Below are 13,769 nucleotides of genomic sequence, written 5' to 3'. Positions count from 1 at the left end.
AGTAAGAGCAGTGGTAAAGAGTTTGATTTTCATCACTGCAGTGAGAATTGTAAGATCCTGAACTCATATCCCACCTCAGGATAAGGTTCGTCTGTTCACGCTTTTTTTTTCTGTGCATTCCGGTTTCCTCCCCATTGATCGATCTTGCAAGATCACTACTTCCTGAGTAATAGCGATCAACTAAACCAAGCACAGGAGTGTGGCCAGAACAGGATTTTGGAACTTCTAAGCGGCGATCGAGCAGAAGGTAGGGGTTGAGACACAAAGACTGGTGACGTCAGACACTCGCCCAATGAAACGTCAGCAGATGGAAGTTTTTGGTTGCTTCTGTTGTTGCTGATTTTTTGAACATGAGGAAAACAAGCGAAGCTTGTGAGACTGTTTTGCAGCTCCTAGCAATCCAGCACGTAGCTGTAAAGAGAAAGAATCTGGTGAGGGCAGGCTTAGGATGCAATGGGGCAGGACGCGTGGGTATTAAGGGGTGGCGCGGCAGTGAACTTCTGAAGCTCGGCGGTAGTGGTGGGGGGACGAGCGGAATGGGGCGTACTATCAGAGCAACGATATCGGAAGTGACGTCGTATTTCTCGACTGGAAAATGAATTAAGCGCCGTTAGAGGATTTGGAGCGCATATTTCATATTTCAGTCATATCCTCGACTGCGAGACTGCACCGCCGCTACCGCCGCCCCCACCAATCTATAACTGTTGCAAACGTCGTTTCCAGCAACTACCAGCCCTTCCCCTCACACACCACCCCCACCCCTACCCTCCATCCTCACCGATGAAAGCTCGCTTCCTGCGAAATTCGCTCACGCTCTTGCCGGATCCCGCCGAAAGCTAACATGCACCAAGGAAGACTACTCCAAACAGTCGAAGCTCACATCGTGCGTGCACTTCCACCAAAAAAAGAAAAAAAACTGGCAAGGACACTCACATTGAACGTCTCTGGCCTTTACCCCCATCCACCCACACATCACCCCAATCTCGAGAGCACGGCTGCTGGCCTCGCGTGGAAATGAGCGGAACTGGCAAAGTTTGTGTTTTGAAACGACGGTGTGGAAATTTGTGCAACGAGCACGATAGCATCGGCTTTGGTGGCAGCAGGACATCGGGTGCTGATGTTCTCTCTCACGCGCGCTTGCTCGCGCCTTCAGCAGTTGGTATGTGCTCTTGACGCTTGCTTGCTGACAGTTGTAGCGCCAGGGCTTCAGCAGCTTTAGCTGTTTTCAATCTGCTTTTTTTCTAATGGGGAAGTGTGTGTGTGTGAAAATATGTCCTTACAGGAATTCATCCTCGTCTTTTTTTTCGATCTGACGATCGAATGTTTATGTTGTTTTAAGGGATGGTGGAGCGTAGTCATTTGTGTGTCAAAATGTGTCAAACACTGTGCCATATCATCATCATCATCATCATCATCATCATCATCATCATCATCATCATCATCATCATCATCATCGGTAGACATACCCATTCAAACGCCAACTCTCTTTGTCGTCACACCGTCAGCGAACATGTTAAAGTGATCGAACATCTACTGTCCAATTGGTTAGGGGAGATCGCACGAGCTCGAACACGTCAGACTCGTTGCTGTAGCATCTGACGCTTTGTCACGTGCAATACGATACTCTGAAGCTGAGGTCACACGAACTTTACTGCAGGTTAGAACAGAGAGAAACAGAAAACTATAGCACCGCCAGCCTCCTCCAGTCCTCTAATTACACGGGCTTGTTATTAAAATAATGGTCAAGTGTTCCCCCTGTTGGATCACCACCTTGCCGCGGTAGGGGGGCTTGCGTGTCTCGATGACAATAAGAGCTATGCCGACAGGAGCATCAGCTCCTATGAGGTCACCCATGTCGGACAGGTCGAAGGGTAGAGACCAGACAAAGAGTGGTCCACGAGTGCTGAAGTCGGAGGTGGTGGGCCGCAAGGCGCACTCTGAAACAACCACATCACCACGCAACACTGCCTATGCCACTTGGAGACAGAATTGACAGAAATGGTGCTCGCCCTGTGAAGATCCGCCAGGCAGGTGCAGTGCCAGGCTCCGTGCCTCAAGACGTGGCCACAGTCGGAGACCCTGCACAACAAGCTGTACGGGCCAGCGGAGACTCTATAGAAGACCACCAGTTTCATCTCAAGAGCTGGTCTCTAAGTGTAACAGGCGAACGACAGACAAAAAAAAAAAAAAAAAAAAAAAAAGAAATGGTCAAGTGTTGTGCTAATATTGCCATCAAAAACCTGTTTTTTTTTTTTTGTTTTGTTTTTGTCTGTCTGTTTGTTTGTTTGTTTTTTGGCAAAGGATGTATCGACCTCCTACACTATCCTACCGCTTTCCGCCATGAATACATTGATGCGCTTGTATCCCCTTTTGCCGTAGCGACTCTGAACAGCATGCAATAGAAAGCATGCCAGCATGCTATGCCAACTAAACCGTTCAACGAGAAACAGCTGTATGACACTTGCCACTTAGACAAAAGCCACCATGCGAAGCTGTATACACGTGCCATCCGTCTTTCGTACACCCCTAATAGGCAAGTCTTTCAATGTCAAATCACACAACATACGCAACATAACTCGCTGTGGAGAGCAAGCAGCAAGCGAACAACAGAGAGAGGTAGGGGAGAGAGAGAGGGAGGAGAGCGTGTTTTTCAACTCTTTGATTCTTCGCTCATTCGAATTTTGCTCCCTGATTCTCTTAGAGTTTCAAAAAGCTAGCCAGAGTGACTCTCCATGCCAAGGGAAGTCTGCCGACTGAAAAGGAGGAGAGGGCGGTGAGACGGCAAAGAGAACTGCACGCTCCAAAAACCTTCCATCGACAGTTGAAAAGAACCCTAGCCGTCCCGGAGGAGACTGGAAATATTTCAAGTTAAAAGCCTTCTATCTTTGAAGTCGCTATAATGGAGGGGCCTTTTCAGCAAGTTTTGCGCCGATTTTGATTAAAACGGCGCGCAGCCAATAAAACTCGCGGAACCTTTTCTTTCGTGATTTGTTGGCCAGGTGAAAATTTAGTTGTGGCGGGGGATAGTCCCCAAAACTCGCAGGAAAAGGTTCAGTTTAACATTGTACTAAATTATGTGCTAACATACTTTACATTGTGCTAATGTTTGAAGGGGGTCTGTATCTAAACAGGAACAATTAAAAGGAAGGTGAAGCCAAGGCTGTGGTCTATAAACAAATGACTACTTATTTGAATAAATGAATAAACTGCAAAGTTGTCTGGTAGGTAAGACAAAATTTGGAAGGGTAATTTGATCGACAAGCAAGACGTCAAGATAAATTATGTGCTTCCCTCGACTTTGGCACCAACGATGCGCATCGAAATCGTAATGGCTGCCGAGTTTTAAAAATATCGTATTTAAATATGTGGACAAAGAATACTAAGCGGGTGCAACATGCGTAACGCTTGAATCGTCTGATCCCTCCCGTGCATCACCCCCACCTCTTCTCCGCCCTCTTTGTTCTGTTTCATCACAGATTCGCGATCGGAGTGGGAGGCCCCAGGGTACTGGTTGATACGTAGATCAGATACGTCTATCAAGTTTTCCCACCGTGTTCCCTTCCTCCCCACCATCCTCTCCACTCACCCACCACTTCCCCTGTGCTGTTCGCGAACTTTGATGTCTGCTGCTGCCTTCATAAAGGCCGAATGGGTTGAGGGAGTGAGCAGTCAGTCCTACTGCCACTTGTGACTGAAATCGTCCTCTGCCGTGGCTAGCCGAGACAGGTCACAATGCTCCCATGTCGGTTCGCCGCGACTGAGTCGTTATGCAACGCATGGCAAGGGAAGTAACTTCCGCACGATCTGAGCAGACGATCTCCGGTTGACGACACTGCAAAAGGGACTGCAGACAAGTTTCGTGCATGGCGGCGATGGAGGCACGTAGACGGGTCCGACTGGCGTGATGGGTACGAGGACGCCTAGACCACGACTCCAACCTGTTGTCTACAACTTCAAAGCGCCTGCGTGCAGGAAGACAAGACTGCTGCGCGACTTGCCAGTGCCTCAAGGTAACTCTCTACAAGTTTTTTTCGCGGGATGTTAGTGCTTTTTGCAAACCGCTTTTATCTGTCTCGGGACTGTCGCTGTGGGCGATATGTTGAAGGAGAAGGGGTGGGTGGGGGCGATGTTGTTTTGATCGTTAGGCGAAACGCCTGGCCGACATGGCGACACCGATAGCAGGGGCGCAGTGAACGTCTGGTAACCAGCATAAGCTCGCTCACAGGGTGGTGCCAGGTTTTCATGTGGATGGTTGAGACAGTTCAATAACTGATGTATTCGTAGCTGATTATTGCAACGAAATTGTGTGGCGAACTGTGCTAAGGCAGTCGTTCAGCAGAGATAACATTTCGCCACACGCACACGCGCGTGCACACACACACACATCCACGAGTATGTAGGCACCCCGAGAAATCATAAAAAGCACTTTTTTAAAACAATTTTATATTTGACAATTTTACAGATTTTTAAAGCTACGTCACTAAAAGTTTAGGTTCTGAAACCGGGAAAAGGGCACATTGTAACTATAATAGCGTTTGCTTGTGCACCAAACAGCTGTGGAGGAGAACAATATTCATACCATTTGTTGTCCTTGTCCACTAATGGCGCTCTCTGTCTCAAGTGTAAATTTTTGTGAAACTGCACACTAAAGGTTAACGACCGAAAACGACGGTCAAAAAGAAAGAACCTATTTGCCCTGCGCAGTTCGCCGGTCGGCACAGTTGTACAGCATTTAGGTGAGTGAGCCAGTCTGATAATGTATAGATTATGCAAATGTGGGTGCAGAGGGTTTGACAAGCAAGGCGGAAGTCGATCCCATAATACATCTTGGCGGACGTTTTACAGATGAGCCGCGGTCTGTGATGATGTGCGTGTCACGGCCGTCTCCCCCGACGTGACAGTGCGATTGACGATGGCTCCCTTTTTTGGTGAACCGCCAGCCCTAGAACCTCCACTCCACTCCTCTCTTTTTTCACATCTGCCTCAGCGTCGTTTGGTTGTTTTTTTGTTTTTTTTTAAGGTCCCTTCCTCTTCCTCCCTCCAACTCGACTTCATGCCCCCTCTTGAACCTCCTTTGTCTTCTTCGTCTTACGACGACACTTTGTGTACTTTTTCTCGAGCGGTTTTCAGTATTCTTATATTTTTATGTTCACAATTTTTGTATCCTTGGTCATTGATTTGCTCGTTTGTTTGCCCATCCCTTCATCTGCTCTTGATCTTCATTATCCTGCTGTTCCGGTTTTCTGCTCCCCCTCTTTCATTCCCTTTGTACATTTTTCTTGTTTTCTTCATTAACCTTATTTCCTTAATAACTTGCTTATTTTTCCGCAACAGCCCTCTTCTCGTGTTTTCCACCATCTGGCGTTTGTTCAACACCAGGCTGCTCCATCGTTAATATGGAGGTGAGACGTTCTCATCAGAAGCTGCTGTACTCATTTTCTTATCCTTGTGTACTCTTTACAGCTGCAGTCTCGTTTAAAAGCTCGACCGTAATATTGTGAGAAATGCAAAAGAAAAGCGAGCGAACTATGATCGGAGCAAAGTCAATGACGGGTTTAATGAATTTCTGAGAAGTTCAGTTTCTTTAGCTGCGATGCTTCGTCTGCACGTCGGCAAAACTGGGAGATTGGATGGAGGATGACGGAGAATTTTATGTCCCCAAGCTTTACTTTATGATGATGAACCGGACTTGGGACAAGAGAATGGCGTCCTACTTCCCCATCTCTCCTTACTCCGCACCTCAGTAGGGGAGAGAAACATGTTTTATAATAAAGTCAAACTGTCAACGCCCTTTCTTTAACTACCTCTCTCGATAATTTCTTCGGTGCGAAGCACCAAAACTTCATATAAAATTCCAGGGGACCATACAGACATAGCAAAGCCTACGGTACAGGAAAGACACAGGACGAGTGGGTGGATACCCTCCGCTGATCTTCATTGTTTCGTGATGCCCCACACTGGGCAAAGTTGCTGGGATTGAGTGCAGTGTATGTCACAGTGTATGAACCAGCGTTCATTGGAGACCAGGGTGGGGACCAGTACATGCAGGGTCGCTGTTGTCGTACGTTATCGTGCGCTTTCGTCTCCTTGTTCGCTATCTTTGAAACCAGTTCCCAAACGACATCGCCTTCTCCAGTGTATCCGTGTTTGTTAGCCACAAGGACTGAGTCAGGCTTGGAAAACCCAACAGGATGGTAGCAAGTCTTTGCACCAAGCAGCCAGCCTCGATTCCAGATTCCTGTTAACAAAAGGCTTAGCATGATATTCGCCAACAACCCCTCCGTATTTCTGTCTTCCACCACCACCTTTATTTACAGAACTGTAATTATTACAACAATCACATCTCCGTCGTCACATTCTATTTTTGACCACTGTCCTTTTTTCCGTACATAAAAATTAAGCATTTACTCAGTCTTATCTAAGTGCATGGACTGAAGCATATTTATTTGATAGTCTTGCAAGCGAGAGCAGCGACTGAAAAGGACCTAAAGCTTAGCAAGCCTTGCCAACATTATAGAATCAGCAACCTGTACAGTACAGTGATTGGGAGTGGCTCAGCAGACATCTCTCGGTATTTTTCACGATCCATCAGTCTTGTGTGGTGACAGTTTCAGATCAGAAATTTTAGTGGATTCTAGAGGGGGTAGGGTGGGGGTTGGGGTGGGTGGGTGACTAAAATAATTCGTTACACCGCATACGCATGTACAGTCCATGAGTACTCCGCTCGCTGCGTATGTCGGGGAGGAACTCACGAACGGAGACAATATTGACTTACTAGTACCTCACAACATACACGAACGCCACGAAATTCGGGTCTATATCACCACTCTGCTTTACACACATGAAGTGAAAAGTTAAGTATCGTGTTGAAAGCTCATTTATTCAGTTGGTAGTAGCTTTCGGGAAATTCTGGTTTAGGATTAGTCTTGACGGAAGTCCATGACTGCCTGCACGGTAGAATTCGCTTAACGAGGCAAGCATAACAGGGAAGGGAAATGACGAGGGGTTAGTTTTAAATAAAACATTAAACAAATATAGCGTATAACAAGAAATGCTACAATTTTTATTTTGTTTTGTCTTCGTGTCTGTTGGTCCACGTTTATTTTCTTTCCCCCTTACCGTTATGCCGGTGCATGAGCTCTCATTCACAGAACACACACACACAAAGCAAGAAACTGATAAGACGAGAAGCGTAATTGAGTAATGGAAAGGACATACATCGAGGAAAAAAATAGCAATACATTGGCAATGCCATCCAATTGGAACAGAACGAAGTGTCGAACAGATGAACTAATTTAAAGGTGTTTCATTTTGCTACAACCCTTCCGTCTTAAAATAGTGCCACATTTTAAGTCTGCTAACCTGACTTAATCATCATCAGTATAGTCATATACTAAATCATTTAAATTCTCTCCATTATCTTCAAAATATCATCGTACTCTTAACACAGCATTCAAACACCCAACCTACTCACTTTCAAAAAAATTTTCACATCCTCCTTGCCACACATCTTCAAAATATTTTTACATGCAAGATCAATAACACCCCACGTCACTTCAAAGTACCGTCGCATGCCTAAGGCAGCAACAGCCTCCGTCAAAATATTGTCGCGTGCCTCCATTGAGAAGTATGACAAACAAGAGCGCTTTGTCTGGTCGTGCAGACAGCATCAGCCTCTGCCTGCCTCTTGCTTCAGCCAGCGACTAGCAATCACGTGACGCGGTGATCGATCATTGGGGAGGAGCTTGCACGCGGCACGCACATCAGGCGACTGGCAGCCAGCGCTGACAGCTGCCGAATTGCGGCGAGCTTGACTGCGTGCTGCGTAGAGTTGGGTGCATGCATGTATAGGAAAGACAGACGATTCTTCTACGTACCCACGTTTAGCTCTGCTCTTGCGACTCCTCCCCGTCAACACCGGCTTTGTGATTTATGGTTTAATTTCTAGTGCACGCGCTCTGGAATCTGGCACTCGAGTATGTTTTTATTGCTTGCTTTTGGCAAAGTCCTACGGCACAGACGCTATAATGAGAACGGAGGGGTAAAGCAGAAGAGCGAATCCAGTTTGTGGCAGAAGCCAAAATAGTTTGAATAAATGTAAAGTGAAAAACAAATTTTGGAAGAAACGCGATGCAGCATTAATGCCTGTGTAACATGAGTGATAGTGACGAGGTTATGATATACTTATGAACTGTGTTAGTGGTCTCATCAAAACGAACAAGTCTTATTAAAGGGATTGTTATGTGGGAATGGTTAATTTCCTTAATACGACGAATAGGAAATATGTGTGCAAAGTAGCTGTTAATACTTATGTTTCACTGTTTGCAAACTGCATCACCATAGATTGAGAAACATCAGATACAGTACATATTTCTAATAAGCGTTGTCAAGAATGCTCAGTTTTCTGTACTTTTATACGGAAAATTTTCAACGATTTTTTTAAATTAAAAGAGCGATTTGCTCTACTCTTTGTCTTCTTTAGTTTTTGTTTGTCCACTTCGCGCCTTTCCCAAACCTAGTCAAGAACGCACATACTGTCACACACGCAACACTATCAAAGATATACACATTGTGAGTGAGTGAGTGAGTGAGTGAGTGAGTGAGTGAGTGAGTGAGTGAGTGAGTGAGTGAGTGAGTGAGATGTTATAAAAGTCATAAAAAGCAGATATTTAAAAAAATATAGAAATTGATGTTCACGCGCTCCCAGCCTGAAAATTTGCCATTTATCTGTCTTTATATTTTGTACTTTTATAGCAAGCTTTCAGTCACTTGCTGACAGCATGAAAATCTGACTTTGTGCGTTTTTACACCTACATCAGTTTAGTAAGAAATGCTCACATTAATCACTGAGAATTACCATATCTACAGAAATCATGTGTCTGCAGAAAATTTCAAGACAGTAGAAATAAAGGACCAAGTAAAGCTACGAATACTAATCAATACTAATAAGCGTGAATCTAAGGAGCTAGCAGTTAAAAAAAAAAGAATATTATGTACTATATAGAACAGGGATGGGCAATTAATTTTCCCAAGGGGCCGCATGAGAAATTGGGATGTTTTTAGAGGGCCGGACTAATATAGTTAACTCAGTTTTACCCAATACTGTATATATAGTATATATACTGGCGGGCGGGCCAGCGGGCGGGCCGGTCAGAGACAGGAGGCGGGCCGGCCTTTGCCCAGGTCTGATATAGATCCGGCCCGTCACTACACCTTCCCCCTTCCCATTTGTTTGTATCCCATAGACGTACCCCTTCACAGGCAAAGTTGACTGATTTGATGACGGAGCATTTTTGTTGGGTATATGTTGCCATCAAATTTCTGTCATTTTGAAAACATATTTTAAATACTGTCCTTCAAACATTACAAGCAACAAAGTGGGATAAGACTGTGTTTAGAGTGTTTATCTACACGTATTTCTTACTTCAAAAAAGAAGATACGATCTGATTGATAGAAACGAGTAATTGAGTTTTATTAAATAAATAATGCATAAAATCTTTGAAAATATTATAATTAAATATTACGATATCACGAAATGACATTTCACGTGTGTAGCATACTATGCTTGCTGCTGTAGAAAATGTTTGATGTGTTTTTGTCATTGTCTTCTTGGTTTTTTATTGCATTATTTTTCAAACATTATAAAGGAGTCGTTTTGCACATGTCTTGATCCATAAATAGTGTTGTTCTGACGGATGCTTTCGAAAAGGCGAGTGAAGTGCACGACATCGCACTTGTCAGCCTTGCACTGAGAAATACTGAAATAAAATCGAAATTATTGCACACAGAGACACATTAATACCAAATAAAATTTACACACAGATACGTGTCATATATAAAATAATTTTTGCACAGAAAAGCGAACATAAAATACGCGTTGCGTGGAGAGACTAAAATATAAAATACTTTGCGCAAACAATCTAATATAAAATGCACTTTGCATGGGGAAACTAATATAGAATGAAGGCTGTTTGGAAAGACTAATACAAAGTAAGCTACACACAAAGAAGATTATTTTATCTTAAAAAAGCTTTTATTTATAACCGATAATTTTATATTTAAGAAGATAAGCAGAGAGTTGAATGCAGGTAGGCCGGTAATTTTTATTTTATAAAGATTACTCCCATCCATCACATAAATTAAACGCTACCAAAGACTGAACTGATTTGTTTACGATCGTATCACGCTATAACAGGGTACTAATGCAGGGAGTGCTCGTAGTCTTACCATTTTATAAAATACAGTAACTCAGACTTAGGCTTCCCTTTTAAACTGTAGCAAGCGCGCTAACCTGAATAATTATTTATTTACAAATTCTCCATAATATGCAACTTTGAAACTCATAGCAGCCCATAAAAAAACCTCTAAAGTATTTGGAATAACGGATACCTCGCTCATAGCAATGAATTAAAAAAGGTACAGAAAATAAAGAGGAATATTTCTGTTTGTCCGTCGTGAATGTCCTGAACCGAATAAAATCTTTGGTATAGCCACTGTCGAAAAAAACAAGTTTGATGGGACTTCAGAAGGAAGACGTTTACGAACTTTTACATGTGTTCGGTGTACGGCTGTTATACCGGAATGGTCACGGCACAGTCTGTCGGATTGCTTCATTAAAAAAGTATCTTAATTGGAAAAATTAAAATATTAAAAAGATTTTGTTTATTTCCATTCTTACTTGTTTGTCATTTGAGGAAACAAGTGTCTGCCCGACTAGTCGTTTAATCGGTCATTTCTTTCTTTTGTGGGCACACATGGTCGCACATACTAAAACAAGCACATTTGAGTCCGCGCGCGCACGTGTGAGAGTGTTTGTGGGTGTGTGTGAGCAGGCGCCGCCTATGAATGTGCATGTTCATGTTTGCACGTGTGCACGTATCGTACCGTCGTGCGTGCCTTGTGAAGACTGACAAAGGACTGGCAAGTGTTGTGCATACACAGCATATTGGCCGACAGCAAAACGTCCAAGGTGATCTTTACTGGTTTGGTGAATTACGCTTACTATAGTCGTCTCAAGTTGTATTAGGTAACCATAGTTTTTGAGCCTTGAACATGCCTAAACTATCCAGACTATAAACATATGCGTGGATACTGATAAATGACTACGTTTGCGAGAAAACTGATGAAGGATTTTTAAGAAAAAGTTTTAATATTGGTAACATCGATCCATATTTCATACGCTTAAGTCCAAAATGTCGTGATATAATGGTCAGTTCATCCCATTAGGGATAAGTATTTCATCATCATCAACATTTTCATCGTCGCCTTCGGGGAGAAGAGCAGTAAGAGAATGTGTCTGGGCGACATGGCTGTGAGGGTGGTTGCCATACACAGGTAGTCATGAACACAGCTGATGGCCGATTCTCCCAGGTCTTTTTAAAGTTCCACTTAAAAGCAGAAGGACGAGGTTATGTTTGTAGGCAGTTTGTACGAGTTTAGGACCTAAGCTTTTAGGTCGGGTCTAGGGACATAGCATTCCCATACTGTTAGAAGTCGACACGGAAGGTTTATGGTTACAGGGCTAGGCCGGCAGCAGTGCAGCCTCGCCTCTTATATTCGTCCAGCTTATCATGATCAAAGCAGCCTGCTTACCACCTTTTCCTGTCAGCGATGCTCTGCAGCTTTCCAGCCATTTCCTAGGACCTGCTCGCTCCTGCTACTGTGCTCCTCAACTGATAACACTAGCCTTAAGTGGCGACCTGCTTTCTCTGTCCCCCTCACCCTCTCGCTGTCTACATTTATATATTGCTGCCTTCCTTCTCTCTCTCTCACACACACTTCTTGTTTTTCTTCTCTTACTGTTGCTTAAATCCAAACACGACTCACAGCTTTTATGACACGGAATAAACTGGGCACCCTGCTACGTTCCACTTAGTCACATCACTTAGTGTCAGCGCTTCCTTCTTATTAAGTTTTTTCTTCACCCCATTACTTATTTATCGCATCTTTCACACATTTCGATAACATGACAAATAGAAAAAAAAATGAGCGCGCTGTTACCAGCTATCATATAATGGCTATTCCTAGTTTATTGTATGATGTAATGTCTGTAAACCATATCCGAATGATCAAAGCACTGGCGATCGAGGAAAGAAAAATATTTAAAAAGCAACCCTGAACTTTAGGCTCGATTGTCATTAGACTGCGAATCGTGCTGCAGAACTAGTTGATAAATTCTCTTTTTTTCTGTCATCCTTAGAAACGCATGATGGATTCGGGTCTGTAGATTCGTCGTGCCGTGCGCTATTTAGGTTGTGAGGACGGATTTGAAGGCATGCAGGATGTGAATTAATTAAGCAGCGCAGTGTTCTCTATCCGGATGTTTCGCTCCTTCGCTAGAATCATCTAGTCTCTCCTGCAGTGGAAATATTTCAAGTTTGAAGTGTAATTATGACTTTCTGTCACTACAGACATATCGAAACAGGTGTTGTGTGAAATATAAGATAAACTTGAAGTTCTTGTTTCGTGGTGCAAAGACTGGCAACGGAACTGACGTCTTACACACTTCTGTCGTCTTCGTACACGCGCACGCACGCAGGCTCTCTCTCTTTCTCTCTCTCTCTCTCTCACACACACATACAGAAAGAAAAAGGGAAAACAATGGCTATATCAAACTTAAGTTTTTACACGTTGAATTTATTTGGCCATTGCACAAAGAGTGTCTGCGATATCTACTTAGTTAAGTCAGGTCCTGTTTCGGAGATGATCGTCGATCAACATGCAGGCAGAGAGGTAGGTAAACAGTTACAGATGGCTGCCACTCATTTTCGCAGTTTCAGCATGTTAAAAATTTAACAGAACTGCAGATCAAGCGATTAAAAATCAATGTAATATCACTGTTTTAGATTTTACTAAACTTAGTACTCCGTCATATACCACTGACCTATTTATATGCAAGGCCATAGGTGTCCCACAAGCAAGTTGCTCAAGTTCTTGATGCATTTCGCATCGATCTGCTACTCCGTGTGGTGACAGTTTGGGCCAGTCACCACGATGCGTAGTTTCCACTGGACTGTTTATTTCAAATCTCTAATACACTTCAACAAGTGGATTCAGCATTCTCTCCCCATACAAACAACTTCGCACCGTTCATAGCCATTTTTCCGCATATTTTCAATCAGCTGCATTATCTCAATCCTAAGATACTGGTCTGCCATCACCGACTGAACATATATAAATGAAAGCAGACGACAGTTTTAGTGAATCGCAACACTACGAGAGATCCACCGTCATTTCTAAGAATATATAACTTGGTATGAATGATCTAACGGAAAAATCTGTCATAAAAAACAAAAAAAAAAAACAAAAACAAAAACAGAAAGTATGTGTTTGCTTAGTATCTACTATGGCCGAAAAACCGCGAAAGTGAGTGGCACCCCTGCACGTGGATGGACGGCCAGATAGGGTAAAGGTGTTTGAGGTTGAGATCCGAGGCTCTTGACACGAATGCTAGTTTCATCCCAGTAAGCCGGACGGCCTATGGCGAAAACTAAGACGTGCACAGGCAGTGTCAGCACCAGTAATAAGCACGGGCAACCCGGTCTGGCAAATTATCGTGTCAAGGGAGCGCACCCTGCAAAGCCGCGACAAGCAAGCCGTGGCTAAGCCGCTGTAGAGCCGCACTAGGACCTCATAGCTCTGGAACTGCAGGCTTGCAGACATCTTCAGGCGTTCATACAGACATCTTCACATGTTCTTAACAGAACTGCCCCACTCATGCGAACGGACACGCTATCTTTATTGAAAACAGGATTTATTCGTGTTCTTG

The 13,769-nt window shown here is 43.7% G+C and overlaps 1 long non-coding RNA gene across 1 annotated transcript in view; it reads left to right on the top strand.

Annotated features, from left to right (window-relative positions):
* The first annotated feature begins 2,638 nt into the window (after positions 1-2,638).
* Positions 2,639-13,769, top strand: part of LOC112553903 — a 52,642-nt gene continuing 41,511 nt past the window's right edge. Inside the window, exon 1 of the long non-coding RNA XR_003097156.1 lies at positions 2,639-4,010. This is a non-coding gene — a long non-coding RNA (uncharacterized LOC112553903). The remainder of the gene's footprint in view (positions 4,011-13,769) is intronic.

Source organism: Pomacea canaliculata, linkage group LG13 (genome assembly GCF_003073045.1).
Source record: "Pomacea canaliculata isolate SZHN2017 linkage group LG13, ASM307304v1, whole genome shotgun sequence".
In the NCBI taxonomy this organism is placed as follows: Eukaryota; Metazoa; Mollusca; class Gastropoda; order Architaenioglossa; family Ampullariidae; genus Pomacea; species Pomacea canaliculata.
The sequence above is the reverse complement of the archived record's forward strand: the minus strand, read 5'-3'. Positions and strand labels throughout refer to the sequence as shown.